At 36.4% G+C, this 14,018-nt stretch overlaps 1 protein-coding gene across 6 annotated transcripts in view; it reads left to right on the top strand.

The window, feature by feature from the left end:
- DENND2B (DENN domain containing 2B) overlaps positions 1–14,018 on the top strand; it is a 178,466-nt gene that overhangs the window by 2,716 nt on the left and 161,732 nt on the right. For all 6 annotated transcript variants that reach the window (XM_086678036.1, XM_086678039.1, XM_086678035.1 and 3 more), the window contains exon 2: positions 19–89. The gene's annotated coding sequence lies outside the window, so the exon portion shown is untranslated. The remainder of the gene's footprint in view (positions 1–18; positions 90–14,018) is intronic.

Genomic DNA, 14,018 nt, shown 5'->3' on the forward strand with positions numbered 1-14,018 from the left:
CTTTTTCTCTTTTTTAAGATTGGATGGAAATAATGATGGAACATGACCTACCATCAGGCCCCATGTGGGTCAAACACAGCCCAAGCCAGGTATTCCTTAAAGCCACTGGTGGGACTTGGAAATATAACAGAAAATAGAGGGAGGGAATATGATCAGGAATGTATCTGATCATCAATGGAGAAAGGAACTGTTGATGTAAGTCTTTCATGATTTCTTTCTTCATGACGTAAATACAGGGAACACATAGAAGTTGTCTAGAAGTTCCCCTTGTATTCTGGGGAACAGTTGAGTTGGAGGACATCTTTATTCCTGGAATCTGTGGAAAGAGATTGGTGCTGTATTTGGGACTTTTTGAGGAGCAGAAAAACCAACTTTAGTGAAGAGAAAATGTAAATTATTTTTCTCTGTGTGAAGAAGGCAAAAGAAGGGTTAAAAACCTATGATGTAAAAGTGGGTATCATGCCAGAGTTAGACAATGATTTATACTGTACATACCAGAGAATGTATAAATCATTTTATTTGACAGGTGGTATTTTTATTTCTTCAACAGACTTAGGGAGCTTTAGAATCATTACAGCTTTGTAAAGTAGTATTATAGACTGAGTTATTAGATCATTCATTTTGCCTGATTACATCAACTCATTGGGTTTTTGGAGAATGAAAGAAAGTCATTATCAAAATTGTCATCTTGATTATATAGATTAAAGAAAATGGATCAAAGTTCTGAGAATTAGCTTTCACAACCTGTTAAAAATTAAAAAATTGGAAGTTAAAAAATTGATTGCAGAGCAGGAATGATTAGGGAAAAGTTTTGTCATTTTAAAAACCATCAGAGATTAAAGGCATAGTAATTTTGGTGGATATAAATAGTTGGAATCCATGTGGAGTTTTAAAAATACTACCTTATTGAGTTGAGGTATGATTCACCTTACATTACATTATATTCACCTGTTTTAAGTGTATAATTCAATAAATTTTAGTAAATGTACAGAATTTTTGCAGACATCACCACAATCCAATTTTGGAACATTTCCATTACCTGAAAAAGATCCCTGTGCCCACCATATGCAGTTAGTCTCAGGTCCTATCTCTAGAACCAGGCAACCATTATTCTGCTTGCTATTTCTATAAATTTGCCTTTTCTAGGCAGCTCATATAAATGAATCATACAGTATGTGACCTTTTTTGTTTGGCTTCACTTAGCAAAATGTTTTTGAGGCTCATCCATGTTGTGGCAGGTATCAGTACTTCATTCCTTTGTATGACTGAATAATACTCCATTATATGAATATCCTACATTTTGTTTATCCAGTCACTAGTTGATAGCCATTTTAATTGTTTTCACTTGAGGACTGTTATGAATAATGCTGCTATGAAAGATTAGGTACGAGGCTTTGTGTAGGCACAGATTTTAATTTCTCTTGAGGAGACACTTAGGAGTGGAATTGATGAGTGGTTATGTTAAATTTATGTTTAACATTTTAAGAAACTGCTAAATTGTGTTCCAAAGTGGCTGTCTCATTTTAAATTTCCACAAGTGTTGTATGAAGGTTCCAGTTTTTCCAGACCCTCCACAGTACTTGCTATTGTTTGTCGTTTGATTAGAGTCATTCTACTGGGCATGCAGTAGTAGCTCATTGTGATTTTAATTTGCATTTCTTTAATGACTACTGATGTTGAGCACATTTTCTTGTAGCTATTAGCCATTCCTATTCTATTGTCTATTCAACATGTCTATTCAATAGATGTCTATTCGATGTCTATTCACATCTTTTGCCCATTTTTTTAAATGTTTATTTTTGAAAGAGTGAAAGCTGGGGAGGGGCGGAGAGAGAGGATGACAGAGGATCCAAAGCGGGTTCTACGCTGACAGCAGTGAGCCCGATATGGGTCTTGAGCTCACAAATTGTGAAATCATGGCCTGACCCAAAGTTGGCCACTCATCCAGCTGAGCCACCAAGGCGCCCCAACCTTTTGCCCATTTTTAATTGGCTTTTTAAAAAGTTATTATTGAGTTATAAGAGTTCTTGCTGTGAACAAGAATTCTTGATTAGATGTATGATGTATAAGGATATTTTCTCAGTCTGTGTCATGTTTTTCTTAATGGTGTTTTTTTGAAACACATCTTAAATTTTGATGAAGTCCATTTCTTAGTTTTTTTTCTTTTATGGATTGTGCTTTTGGTAGCTAGAAAATCTTTTTGCCAAATGATCTGTGTACAAGTTGGGGAACAAAACATCAAGTCTGCTATGACTTACTTTCTGTTGTGTACAAGTCCTCACATTCAGGCAGTGAATACCTAGGACACGTGCACACCTTCCAGACCACCAAGGATGTGTGAGAGTTTATCAAGGTCCACTATGGCTAGCATGCTCCTGGGTCTCACTGGTAAATTTCTGCTGGTCTGTTGCTTACCCCAACCAATACTGCAGTCTCAGCCAGCTGTGATGTTGATTTTCCCTGATTGTTTACCACTTGTTTTCTAAGGTCACTTGTTTCTGACAATACCCTAGGCACCAAATCAAGTCAGTGCCCTCCAACGGTAGAACTACTGATTTTCATGACTTGTCCTGTCTTAACAGAACTACTGTGTTGGTGCTGGGGTCAGGGAAAGGGAGTGGGAACAGCCTCTGTTGTCCCAGAGTCCCACTTTTCTCACAGAGGTTCAGTAGTTTTATTATTTATTTATTTTAAAAATAAATGATTTCCAAATGTTTATTTATTTATTTTGGGGGAGAAAGAAGAGAGAGAGAGACAGACAGACAGACACACCATGGGGGGGGGGGAGGGGTGCAGAGAGAGAGAGGAAGGGAGAGAATTCCAAGCAGGCTCCACACTCAGCATGGAGCCTCACATAGGGCTAGATCTCAACGACCCGTGAGATCATGACCTGAGCTAAAGTCAAGAGTCAGATATTTAACCAACTGAGCCATCCAGGTGCCCCCAAAATAAGTGATTTTCAATTTGTTGTGTACCTCTGGTCAATTTCCAAAAAAAAAAAAAAAACAAAAAAAAAAAAACCCAAAAAACAAAAAGGCTGAAATGCTTTTTTTGACAATTTTGTATAGTTTTTTGTGGCTTTGGACAGATGATTTACCAATCTCCTTAATCTATCATTCTGGAATTACCCCTAGGTAGAGTTTTAATGTCCTAAAAACTGACACCATATATCCTGACTGATGTAGCAGCTTTTTAAAAATTAATATTTAGATCTTACCATTCCCTTCCAATTTTACATCCTTCCTAGCTTTTTAAAACACAATTGTTGACTCTCTTGAGGTTTACTTTTACATATTCTTTTAGGATGAAATTTATGTTTATTCTTTCTATCAGTATTTCTTTTTTTTTTTTAATTTTTTTTAACGTTTATTTATTTTTGAGACAGAGAGAGACAGAGCATGAACGGGGGAGGGGCAGAGAGAGAGGGAGACACAGAATCTGAAACAGGCCCTGGGCTCTGAGCTGTCAGCACAGAGCCCGACGCGGGGCTCGAACTCACAGACTATGAGATCATGACCCGAGCTGAAGTCGGACGCTCAACCGACTGAGCCACCCAGGCGCCCCTCTATCAGTATTTCTTTATTTGTTCAGTGGTCATTTAAGTCTTTGTTCTATATTGATGTTGGAATGTATTTGCATTTCAGGAAGCTCTCATAAGTCGAGTAGGAAACCAAATTTCCAGGGTTGGAATTACAACATTTTTGAGTAAACCTTGGTTATATATTCTGGTCTGTGCTAAGTCTATCTAATTATAATTATAGGTGTATCCCATTTTAAGAAATAATAGAAATACATTTAAAAATTTAATAAGTAATATGATGATTATATTATTTAAAATATGCTGTTCACACTCAAATATTCGTATCCTTCAGCTTGTGACTTTTTTCCACTTATACACCATCCTCTTAACATTGTGTAGACAACGTAAAATGGTCTACAGAAAAAGTTTCTGTATTTTTTTTTTTCCTTATGAGACCCAATAGTAACTAAGGCAAAGATGTCCTATTTGGGAGAGATGGGACAGATTGGGGGGATATTGAAAGTTATGCCTGGTGGCTGTGGACAATGAGCGAGGATCCCAAAGTTGAGATGGCTCAAATTATTATCTGAAGTTGATTATAGGATGAGGCATGGCAGGTAGAGAGGTATGTCACCTTTTGTACTACTCTGTTCCTTGGGCCGGGGAAATTTTCTCTTTATCGTGGACTGGGCAAGATTGGGCATAAGGTGAGTGGGGCAGAGGATGCTTTCATTATGAGGAAGGAGGAGAAGAATATAGTAGCCAAATAGAAGATGCAGCCTTGTGGAGAGAGGAGGTGCAAAAAGCTCGCTAGGCTTGACACAGGGCAGAAGATTTCTCTGGCTGATAGTAGGCGTTCTGAGTCAACAGCTAGATCCTCATCTTCCTTTTTGGATTTTAAGAAAGTAAAAGTCAAGTGAGGTCAAAGGATTATTTAATAAATGTGATAGCCAGATTTGAGGGTCCATTATCTGATGCATAACATGGACAGAGGGACAGAAGGAAATGGACTAGAGAATGTTTCAGACTAATTGGTTTTAGGTGTGGTCCTCTGACTAACTTATTCTTTGACTTAATTTTTGTGCTGACATCTCATTTTATAAGTCCTAGCTTAGTCTCAGTGCTAGCACTTATAAAATGAGATGTTAAAACAAAAATTAAAATCATGGATGTGAAATACTTGGAAAGACACATTGCTACATAAATGTAAGAAAATATCATTGTATAATGCTAAAATATTAAGAGCTACTGCTAAATGAAACTTTCTCGTAAGATAAAGCTTCACCAAAATTGCAATGAAAATTAATGGAAAGATGAGGTTTAATTTACCACAGATTTCAATATGCATGTATTGAGTCTATGCTCGCTGAACAGTTGAGGTTCTTGTGTGTTAAAAGTGAACGACAGATCACTTAAGTGACATAAACCCTATAGGTACCACGATTTTAAAATCCTTTTCTGCTTACTGTGTTTATGATGCTAGTTTAAACTGAGTACATTTGCTTTGTAAGAATCCAAAGGAGAAGATTTTTCCAAAAAAAGATGATGGTCTGTTTATCTAGGCCCTCCAAAAGCATTTCCTGCCAGGCAGTTGACATGTAGCCTTGGCACAATTTCAGAAAACTATTTGCTTCTGTTTACCCTTCCAGATACAGCATCTCCTAGGAATTGAGATGAGGAATCTCCTTTAACTCTTTTAAACTTTATAAAGTTTATGTAACACTTTTGGGTCTCCTCTTTATGTTAGCACAATGAAAATTCCTGTGTCTTTAAATTCTAAAAAAAATGCCTCTGTTTTAGTAATTGACTAGCAGAGAAGTCAAAGCCTTAAAGTGAATTAACCCAATAAAATGTAATTAGAATATTCCTTTTCCCATATGATTGCTAAGCTAAGTCTCCTTTTCAGAAAACTCACTGCAATTATATCTGAATATATAAAACTTATTAATCATGGGATAAGTGTTAACATTTGCAAAATCCTTCTTCACTAAGAAACAGAAGCCACTATTGAGTTTTTCTGAATAGTATGCTCTGCTTAATTGACTTATAATATTTTTCTTTTTCTTTTCATGTAACATTTCAGAAATATTTTCTGAAGTGAGATAATAGTATGTTTAAAAAATAAAAATTACTCAAAATTTTTATTCCTTTTAGGGAGTCAATTTGTTTCTAAATGTTTTTAATATTCATTATATAGTTAGGAATATAAGAGCATATTATAGCTTTATTGTGACCCCAGAATGCATGCTATTTTAATTAAGTATAAATGTATCTTTGAGGGAATGTGACAGCCAGTGTATTAATATAAAGATGAGAAATTTGAGATACAGGAAAAATACAGTAACTTCAGTACCTACTACAGTTAAATGTTGGCAAATTTAGGTCCTCTCTGCACACTGTTGTTAAATATATTAATTATTACTTACCTTCTTTGTCCTACCAGAATGAACTAAAAAGGATTCTAAAACTCTAGCCAGCACCAGGGTAGGCAGCAGTAGATGAAGAAGGATAAGAAGCTGTGATGACCCCGAAATGAATGGCATGGGAAGGTGGCAAGAGAATAGTTCATGATCAGGCCTAGGCTGGGGAACTGGAGCCAGGTAAGTGGTTCAGATTCAGAGCATATCCATGATCCAAGGTCAGAAGAAGGCCATGAATTGGAACAAGATGACTACTGAATGGCAAGGATCAGGGCAAGCAACAGATCAGAGACAAAAGTACAGCTGATTGGCATACAAACACCAGTGAGATGGGCAGGTGGGGAATGATAAGCATATGTCCAAAGTTTGGGGTCTCAAATTTAAGGTTGCCATTAGAATTTGTCCCATTAATACTCTGGACAGCATAGATCTCACATTTCCCACCCTCCTTTTCTCTGTAATTTACAAGGTTTCAGACATAGTTGGAAGACATGACCCTGCTTTTCCACAACTGATACTGAAGGCCTATGTGCTGAGATGAATGGCTCCCTGCAATAAGGGAATCAAGAGTCAACATAGTCTAGAGTCTAGAGAGTTCTGTCTTCGAGGCTGGAATTGTAAGGGCAAAATGATTTAGAAAAGATAGGGTCACCATTGTTATCATGCACAAAGAGTTATCTTGGTCTTGTGAATTGGGGACATTGGTCCATTCCATGACTTCTTATCTGTCTTGAAACCATGTTGGTTCCCAGATTACCTGGCCCAGCAACAATCTGGGTACTGACTGACAGCCTCAGCCCAATCCTGTGAGTCTATACCACCTTAATTTTTAGGACTTCCAGCTATATATTCCAGGGGAAGTAAAGAATAGGAGATCCAGAGTCAGGGTGAAACAAGCAGAATGACTGAGACCATCCTCTCTGTTAGTCAGGGAACTAGTATCACGGTCCTCTCAGAGACCGAGCTCATCCTCCCCCCTCACTGCACTGTCTGTCATGGAGTAGGTCCTTAATAAATTTTGGTTGAATATTGAATTATTGCAGGGGCCTACAAGTGATGAAAGTAACTTAGTGGGAGAAGGAGTGGGAGAGGAACTCCTGACATAGGCACAGAACCTGAATGCAGCTTTCATATATGAGAAAGATGAAACCATATTGCTAGGGATGTCCTAGAAATAAATGAAGATACAAAGAAGTTATTAACATACCCATGGTTATAGAGCCATCCAGGGCAGCACTAGAAATTTACCGAGTGTCTTTGTTTTCAGATTTATGCTGTACACTAAACAAATGGTTTGTAAAGATTCAAAACAGTGCTTAGGCCAGCAAAAAAAAATTTTTTTTAATTAATATAAAGTTTGAGTAAGTGAAATTTTGAAGATGATGGAATCTAATTGATAACTTCCTTACTCTTTAACCTGTAGATAATCTCCCTTTTAAAAGTGTTCATTATAGTAGTGATTATGCAGAGAAGAAGCCTGTGATGAAAATGTGGTATAAAATTGTGTTCTTTGTTCAGCAAGTTAAAACAAGCTGGTCTGTAAGCAATTATTATCTTCATCAAAATTCCTAGCTCTAATGTTTTGGCTTCATTGGCCCGGCACGTATGCCTTCTTGAACAATTGGATGGATTTAAAACACTTATGAGATGTTTGTGCTTATATCTTAACATAGCATCAGTTCAACAGGAAAGAGAGAGAGAAAAAAAGTAACATTTGGCATTAGGGCATGGTTTTAAAAAGAAAATCAAACCAAAACTAAAGTAAACAAAAATCCCTTACAGCGCTTAAATCCCTGTATACGAATGAACATTCTTTATTGAGCCTTGTAATGCCTTCAGTAGCCATGCTGTAGTTAGTGTTCAGGAGTGTCTTTCTGTTCCTTACTCTTTAATCACCTAATGTTTCTGGAAAGATTACTGGAGGGTTGGCTACCAGTTACTAACATTTTTATATGGGTGGTGCATTCTAAAGAAATCTCTTCTTGCCTTTTTTGCTGTATTTTTGGTTATTCCAAACAACAGCAACAACAAATATATACTGTAATCTAAGGAAACTCTTCAGGTGCCTGGTTGGGTAAGCAGATGATTTAAAAGTGAATTAGCTTTTTAAATTCTGAATTTGCATATGTGTGAGTGACTATGAAGAATGTGCCTTTGGATAAGATTGGGAATGTTTGGTTAAAAAATAATAACCTTTTAAGATTAAAAATATTCACAGGTGCATTTTTAAGCTTATATAATTTTTTCTAGGGGGTTGGGTTTCTGTTTACATTCTTTGGTTAGCTAATGATCACATAATCTAATATTTATACTATATATTCTTTTGAAATTACTGTAATGCAACAGCCATTTATTGGGTAGCTGTCATTTACTAGATATTGAAGATGGATACACCTTCAAGAGGTACACATTCTAGCAGAATCAACAGATTGGGTGTCATGGTGAACAATACTTGTGAACAGATGTTCTGGGCTATGGACTGTGCGTTGGGTGCAAAGAGAGGGAGTAATTCATTCTGCCTAGGAGCAGGCTTTACTGAAAAGGTGACCTTTGAGTTGGGCCTATCAAAAGTGTTAACCTTCTTGACATTTTCAGGAAATGACAAGTTATTTATGAGACTGAGCATAATGAAGCCAATATGTAGAGTCTGATAGAAGAGTTAGAAGGAAAAATGTACAAAATTTCCCATAAGGTAGAAGAAAAAGACAATGAGATGGACAAATAAAGGATCAATCTAGGAGGTCCAACATATAAATAGGAGTTCTAGAAAGAGAAATTAGAGAAAATTAGGGGAGGAAATCTATGAAAAACAAAACAAAACATTTATTGGAACTAAATCAAGGAATATGAGCCTCCAGATTAAAAGGGCCCACTTTTAATGTGCCTTAGAACAATGTTTGAAAAAGTACCCATATGCAGGCACATCATCATGAAATTTCAGATTTCAGATAGAAAAGATCCTCCAAGCTAGCAGACACAAAAAATGCATTATATTTCCCAGCTGCAATACTAGAAAGCATATGATCAGTAGAACAATAACTTCTAAAATCTGAATAAAAAATATTTTTTATTTAGAATTCTTTACCAGACTAAACTGTCAGTCCAGTGGGAGAATAGTTTGAAATCATTTTCAGCCTTGTAAAGTATCTATTTTTTTTTTTTTTACCTTCTATGTACCCTTTCTCAGAAACTACAACAGGGATCGAAAAAGAAAGAGGAAGACATGAGATGCAGGAAACAAAAGATCCAACATAGTAGAGTTATTCTTCAAAAGGAATAGGCATGCTTCTGGGATAAGAGATAGGGAGGCAAGCAGATGCATTTTGACATAGTAGAGGAATGTCAAGGAAAGTACACCTCTGCTTTTTCAGCGATGAGGGCAAGGTTGCCTGCTAACAGTAATGGGTTAGAAGTTTTGAAAATATACAAACTTGGGACAGTTGTTGTGGAAAGCAAGAAAAGAATCTTAATCACTAGGAATAATGAAAAAAGGATTGTTGAGCAGTATTCAGTACGGTGAGGCGGTTTGTAGTGAAGCCTGTCAGTTTCTTTTGCACCTTTCAGTAGGTTTTCAGAAATCTTAAAGGTACTTTTTGTCAGTCAACTTCAATGCTCTTTATCAGAGATCACTTTTTCCTGAGATGCTCTGAAGATTTGTTTTTATAACACAAACTGAATTTTGGTTGGTAAAGGATCAATTTCCTCATGGTATTAGATCTGTATGGTGGAAAGCTGAGACTCTTAAAAAATTACAATTGGTAGTAAAAATCACACACACACACACACACACACACACACACACACACACACACACACACAGAGGTTAGAGTGACAGCTTCCAATGCATCTGTAACCCAGACTTTTTGAGCCCTTAAATCTTGGCTCTTTAAGTCTTGATGACTTGAAGGTTGGTTGATGACTTAGATACTGGGGAGGAAGGAACTAAAGACCGAATGGAATGCTAGTTATTCTGCAAGAAAAGAAAAGAGGAAAGAAAGGAGGAAATAAGATAGATGTGAGTGCTGGGAAGAGGTTGGCCTTCCAGGAGACTGAGGGCAGCTCTGTCCTCTGACTTGAGTGTATCAGCCATGTTTCTCAGGCTAACAGAGATGTTGGGGTAGATTACACTTAACAATAGGGTAGGCACATACAAACTGTCACCCCCATCTTACTGATGTTTAAATTTTCAAAGTCATAACTATGACTATACAAATGGTAATGTGAGTAACTTTTTCATAACTGTTTTAACAGAAGCTCTCTAAGCATTTATCATTCCATTTGTTAAGAAAATAGTTATTCTATTATACTGTTTGTTTGAATCCACTAAGCATGTAATTTTGGTCATCTCTGAGCTAGACATCTTTTCCTTGACTCTAACCTGTAGTCTAGAATCTCCCATAGAGTTTTTTTCAATTATAACTGCCTAGACCCTACCTCTAGAGATTCTGCATCAGAATCTCTAGACATGTCCTGGACTACAGCATTGTATTTTTATAAACTCCTCAGATGATTTTTCCCCCTGGGGACACATATTTTATTCTTTAAAGAAATATAAAGGAATTGGAAGAGGACTACTGTTCTCAGGTGATTTCTGATGTGCACCAAGGTTGAAGACTATCTTTGTTTCTAATTTACTCAGCACATTGCATCCATAATTATATTCCTGAAATGCACATCATGTTACTCTTTTCCTCAAAAGCATTGTCTCTTCATGCCCTTCAGAATAAAATTCAAATTTCTTAGTACTGCTTTTTTAGCCTTCCTAGATCTGACCCTCTGTCAGTCAGAGTAGGTTTAGCCTATGCTGCAATAGCAACCCCTGAAATTTCAGTGGCTTAAGACAATAAAAGTCTATTTCTTGGGGCACCTGGGTGGCTCAGTCAGTTAAGCATTTGACTCTTGATTTTGGCTCAGGTCATGATCTTGCAGTTGTGAGATCCATGCTGAGCATGGAGCCTGCTTGGGATTCTGTCTCCCTGTGCCCCTCCCCTGTTGTCACTCACTGTCTCTCTCTGTCTCTGCCTCTGTCTCTCAAAAAAAGTCTATTTCTTACTCATATAACATGTCCAGCATGGGTCAATAGGGAGGCACTACTTTATTCAGTGACCCATTCTGCCCCATTGTCTCACATGGCTTTGGATCTGTGTGGTTAGAGAAGAGAGGCATGCACATCTCTTACTCATTTCTTTTCTTTTCTTTTTTTTTTTTTTTAGGTAGGCTCAACATCCAACATGGGGCTTGAATTTATGACCCCAAGATCAAAAATTGCATACTCTACTAACTGAGCGTGCCAGGTTCCCCTCTCACTCATTCTTAGAAATTTTGGCCTGGAGGTGACATGAGTCATTTCTGCTCACAACCTGTTGGCTAGAAAGTCATATGGCCCTACCTAATTGTAGGGTGAATGGAACATATAGACTTCTGGGGACTGGGCAGGATATTAGTAAGCATTTGTTGTATCTACCACAGACCCATATCTCCCTATTTTTTTTTTTAAGGTTAAGTTGGACTTCATACAACTTCATAAAAATTAACCATTTGAAATGTAGAATTCAATGGCATTAATTGCATTCACGATGCTGTGCACAATCACTTCTGTCTGGTTCCAAAACGTTTTCATCACCCCTAATGTAGACCCCATACTTATTTCTCCCTCCCTCCAGCCCCTGCCAACCACTAATCTTCTTTTTGTCTCTTGGATTTACCTGTTTTGGATAGTACATATAAATGGAATAATACAATATGTGGCCTTTTGTGTCTGGCTTCTTTCCCTTATGTAATGTTATCCAAGTTCATCCACATTCTAGGATGTTTCAGCACCTCATTCCTTTTTGTGGCCAAGTAATATTTCAGTATATGAATATACCACATTTTGTTTATCAGTTCATCTGTTGATGGACACTTGGGTTGTTTCTACCTTTTGGTTATTGTGAATAGTGCTATGAAAATTCATGCACAATTAATTTGAACACCTGTTTTCAGTCCTTGCAGTTTATACCTAGGACTGAAATTGTGGGGTCATATGGTTATTCTATGTTTAACTTGTTCAGGAACCACCAAACTGTTTTCCACTAATCTGCCTTTTTAGCCTCTGTTACTCTAGTCAAATGAAGAGCAGTCATTGTTCTTAAAGTTAGTAGTTCACAGCTCAGGCAATTCCTGTGGTTTTGAATTATCTCCTCCTCTTTTCTATTAATTGAAAAGAAATTGTAACAATTACTTAAGATTCAGTTCCTACCCTCTTTCCATCAGTTTTTGGGAGGAAAGTCTACTACTGCAAATTCCTCTTTTTTCTCCTCTTTATCTCTTTTATACCACATATTTTATTCTGATATATTGTTAATATGTACCTTCCTCACTAGATTTTAGATTTGCTTATATGACTTATCTCTTTTATGCTCCACTGATGTCAAAGACAGTTTTTTGCAGGTGTTTAATAAATGTTTGTAGAGTGAATAAAGAAGTAAATAGCTATAGCTATTTTTTTTCTCATTTGCTGTAGGTTCATTTTTTTTTTTTTTTTGCAAGTAATATGGAAAATTACTAGAAGAGATCACATTCTCACAATTCTTATTTCGGGGATGCTTTTGGGGCAAAGTTTAGTGAGCTTAGTGACAGATAAATCATGCTTCAATCTAGGGATATTTTGATTAGATATAAAACTGATACCATTGGAACAAAAATTGATAACTAGTGTTTCAAATCAGTAAATTTTTAGACTTTAATTTCTTCCAATTAAAAATTATCTTTAAGCCCCTGAGAGAAGAAAAAGGACCATTCAGCAAGACATACGAGTGAGGAGACCTTTCAGTCTTCGTGAGCTTTTCTGAGCTTTTTCTTGTTTCCTGTCCATCTAAAGAGCATCCAGTATCTCATCTTATTCTTTATTCTCTCCCAGGTCTAGCCTGCCCAGCCTCATCAGTCAAACAGTCCTAACACTTTCTTTAAGTAAATAGTAAATAGCCTGGTATTTGGAATAAAACCCCAAATAGCATTACAGAGCAAAAAATAAATGGACCTAGGTCAGACTAAACCTTTTTGTAAGCTGATTATAGGAAAAGAGACTTGATTTTATGTACTATATCTCTCATACACTTAGGAAGGGGAGAGTGAAAAGTACTACATGGTATTCAGGCAAGGAAACAGATTCTGTTCTGAAAAAGGGAATAAGGGAAACTGTTCAGTTAGCCCTTAAGTACTTTAACAAATTAATAGCTTATTTGTAGCTTTATGTTAAAATCCCAATTATAACACTTACGAAAGTAATAATCACTTAAATCCAAATGAGATTTACCATCTTGACAAAAATAATGTATATCTTAAAACATAAGGTTCTTAAGATCTTTATTAATAACCTTGTAACTTATGTTAATTATATCTACCAAGAGTATACTAAGTCAATTTTCCCCCTTAAATTCTGTGTAGATATAAATAGAATCTTTCTCTTATTACAAAAGAAAAATTTCAGGTTGTGAGGGTATGTATATGCCAGAAGTTTTTGTACAGATTTTCACTGTCAGTCTATTAACACAGTAACAAAAGGAACTATTTATTGGAGGGCTTGTTTAAGAAAAACATAAAAATGAGGAAGTTATTTACAAACAGATGTGGCATTTTATAACCACATCTGCATGTTAACCAACATTGCTCGCTGAAGCTATTTTGTAGTCTGGAGTTGTGCGTAGTAACGCTCATAAGTAAAATGAAGGTTGCAATTCTGCTAATCCTTCCAGTGGACTGAAATAGAGCGTGAACCCTTAGCTTTGCTCTAGAATGGGGATTCCTATCTTTTTTGAGATCTTGAACCTCTTTGATAATCCGTTACAGGCTTTGGACTTCTTCTCCCAAAAATGCGTTATACACAATAAATAATTTTATGTTCCCTTTGAATATCTCTGGAAACATATACAAGAAACTACAGTGATTGCCTGAAGAGAGGGGAGCTGGAGGACAGGAGTAGGAAGGAAGACTTCTCTTTCTCCAAATATCCTTTTATACTGTTTTTTAAGTTTTCAACCAGGTATATATCTTACATATACGTATACATATACATATAAAAAAATATATATATATATTTT

Source organism: Puma concolor, chromosome D1, assembly GCF_028749965.1.
Source record: "Puma concolor isolate L17-30 chromosome D1, mPumCon1.1.hap2, whole genome shotgun sequence".
Lineage (NCBI taxonomy): Eukaryota > Metazoa > Chordata > Mammalia > Carnivora > Felidae > Puma > Puma concolor.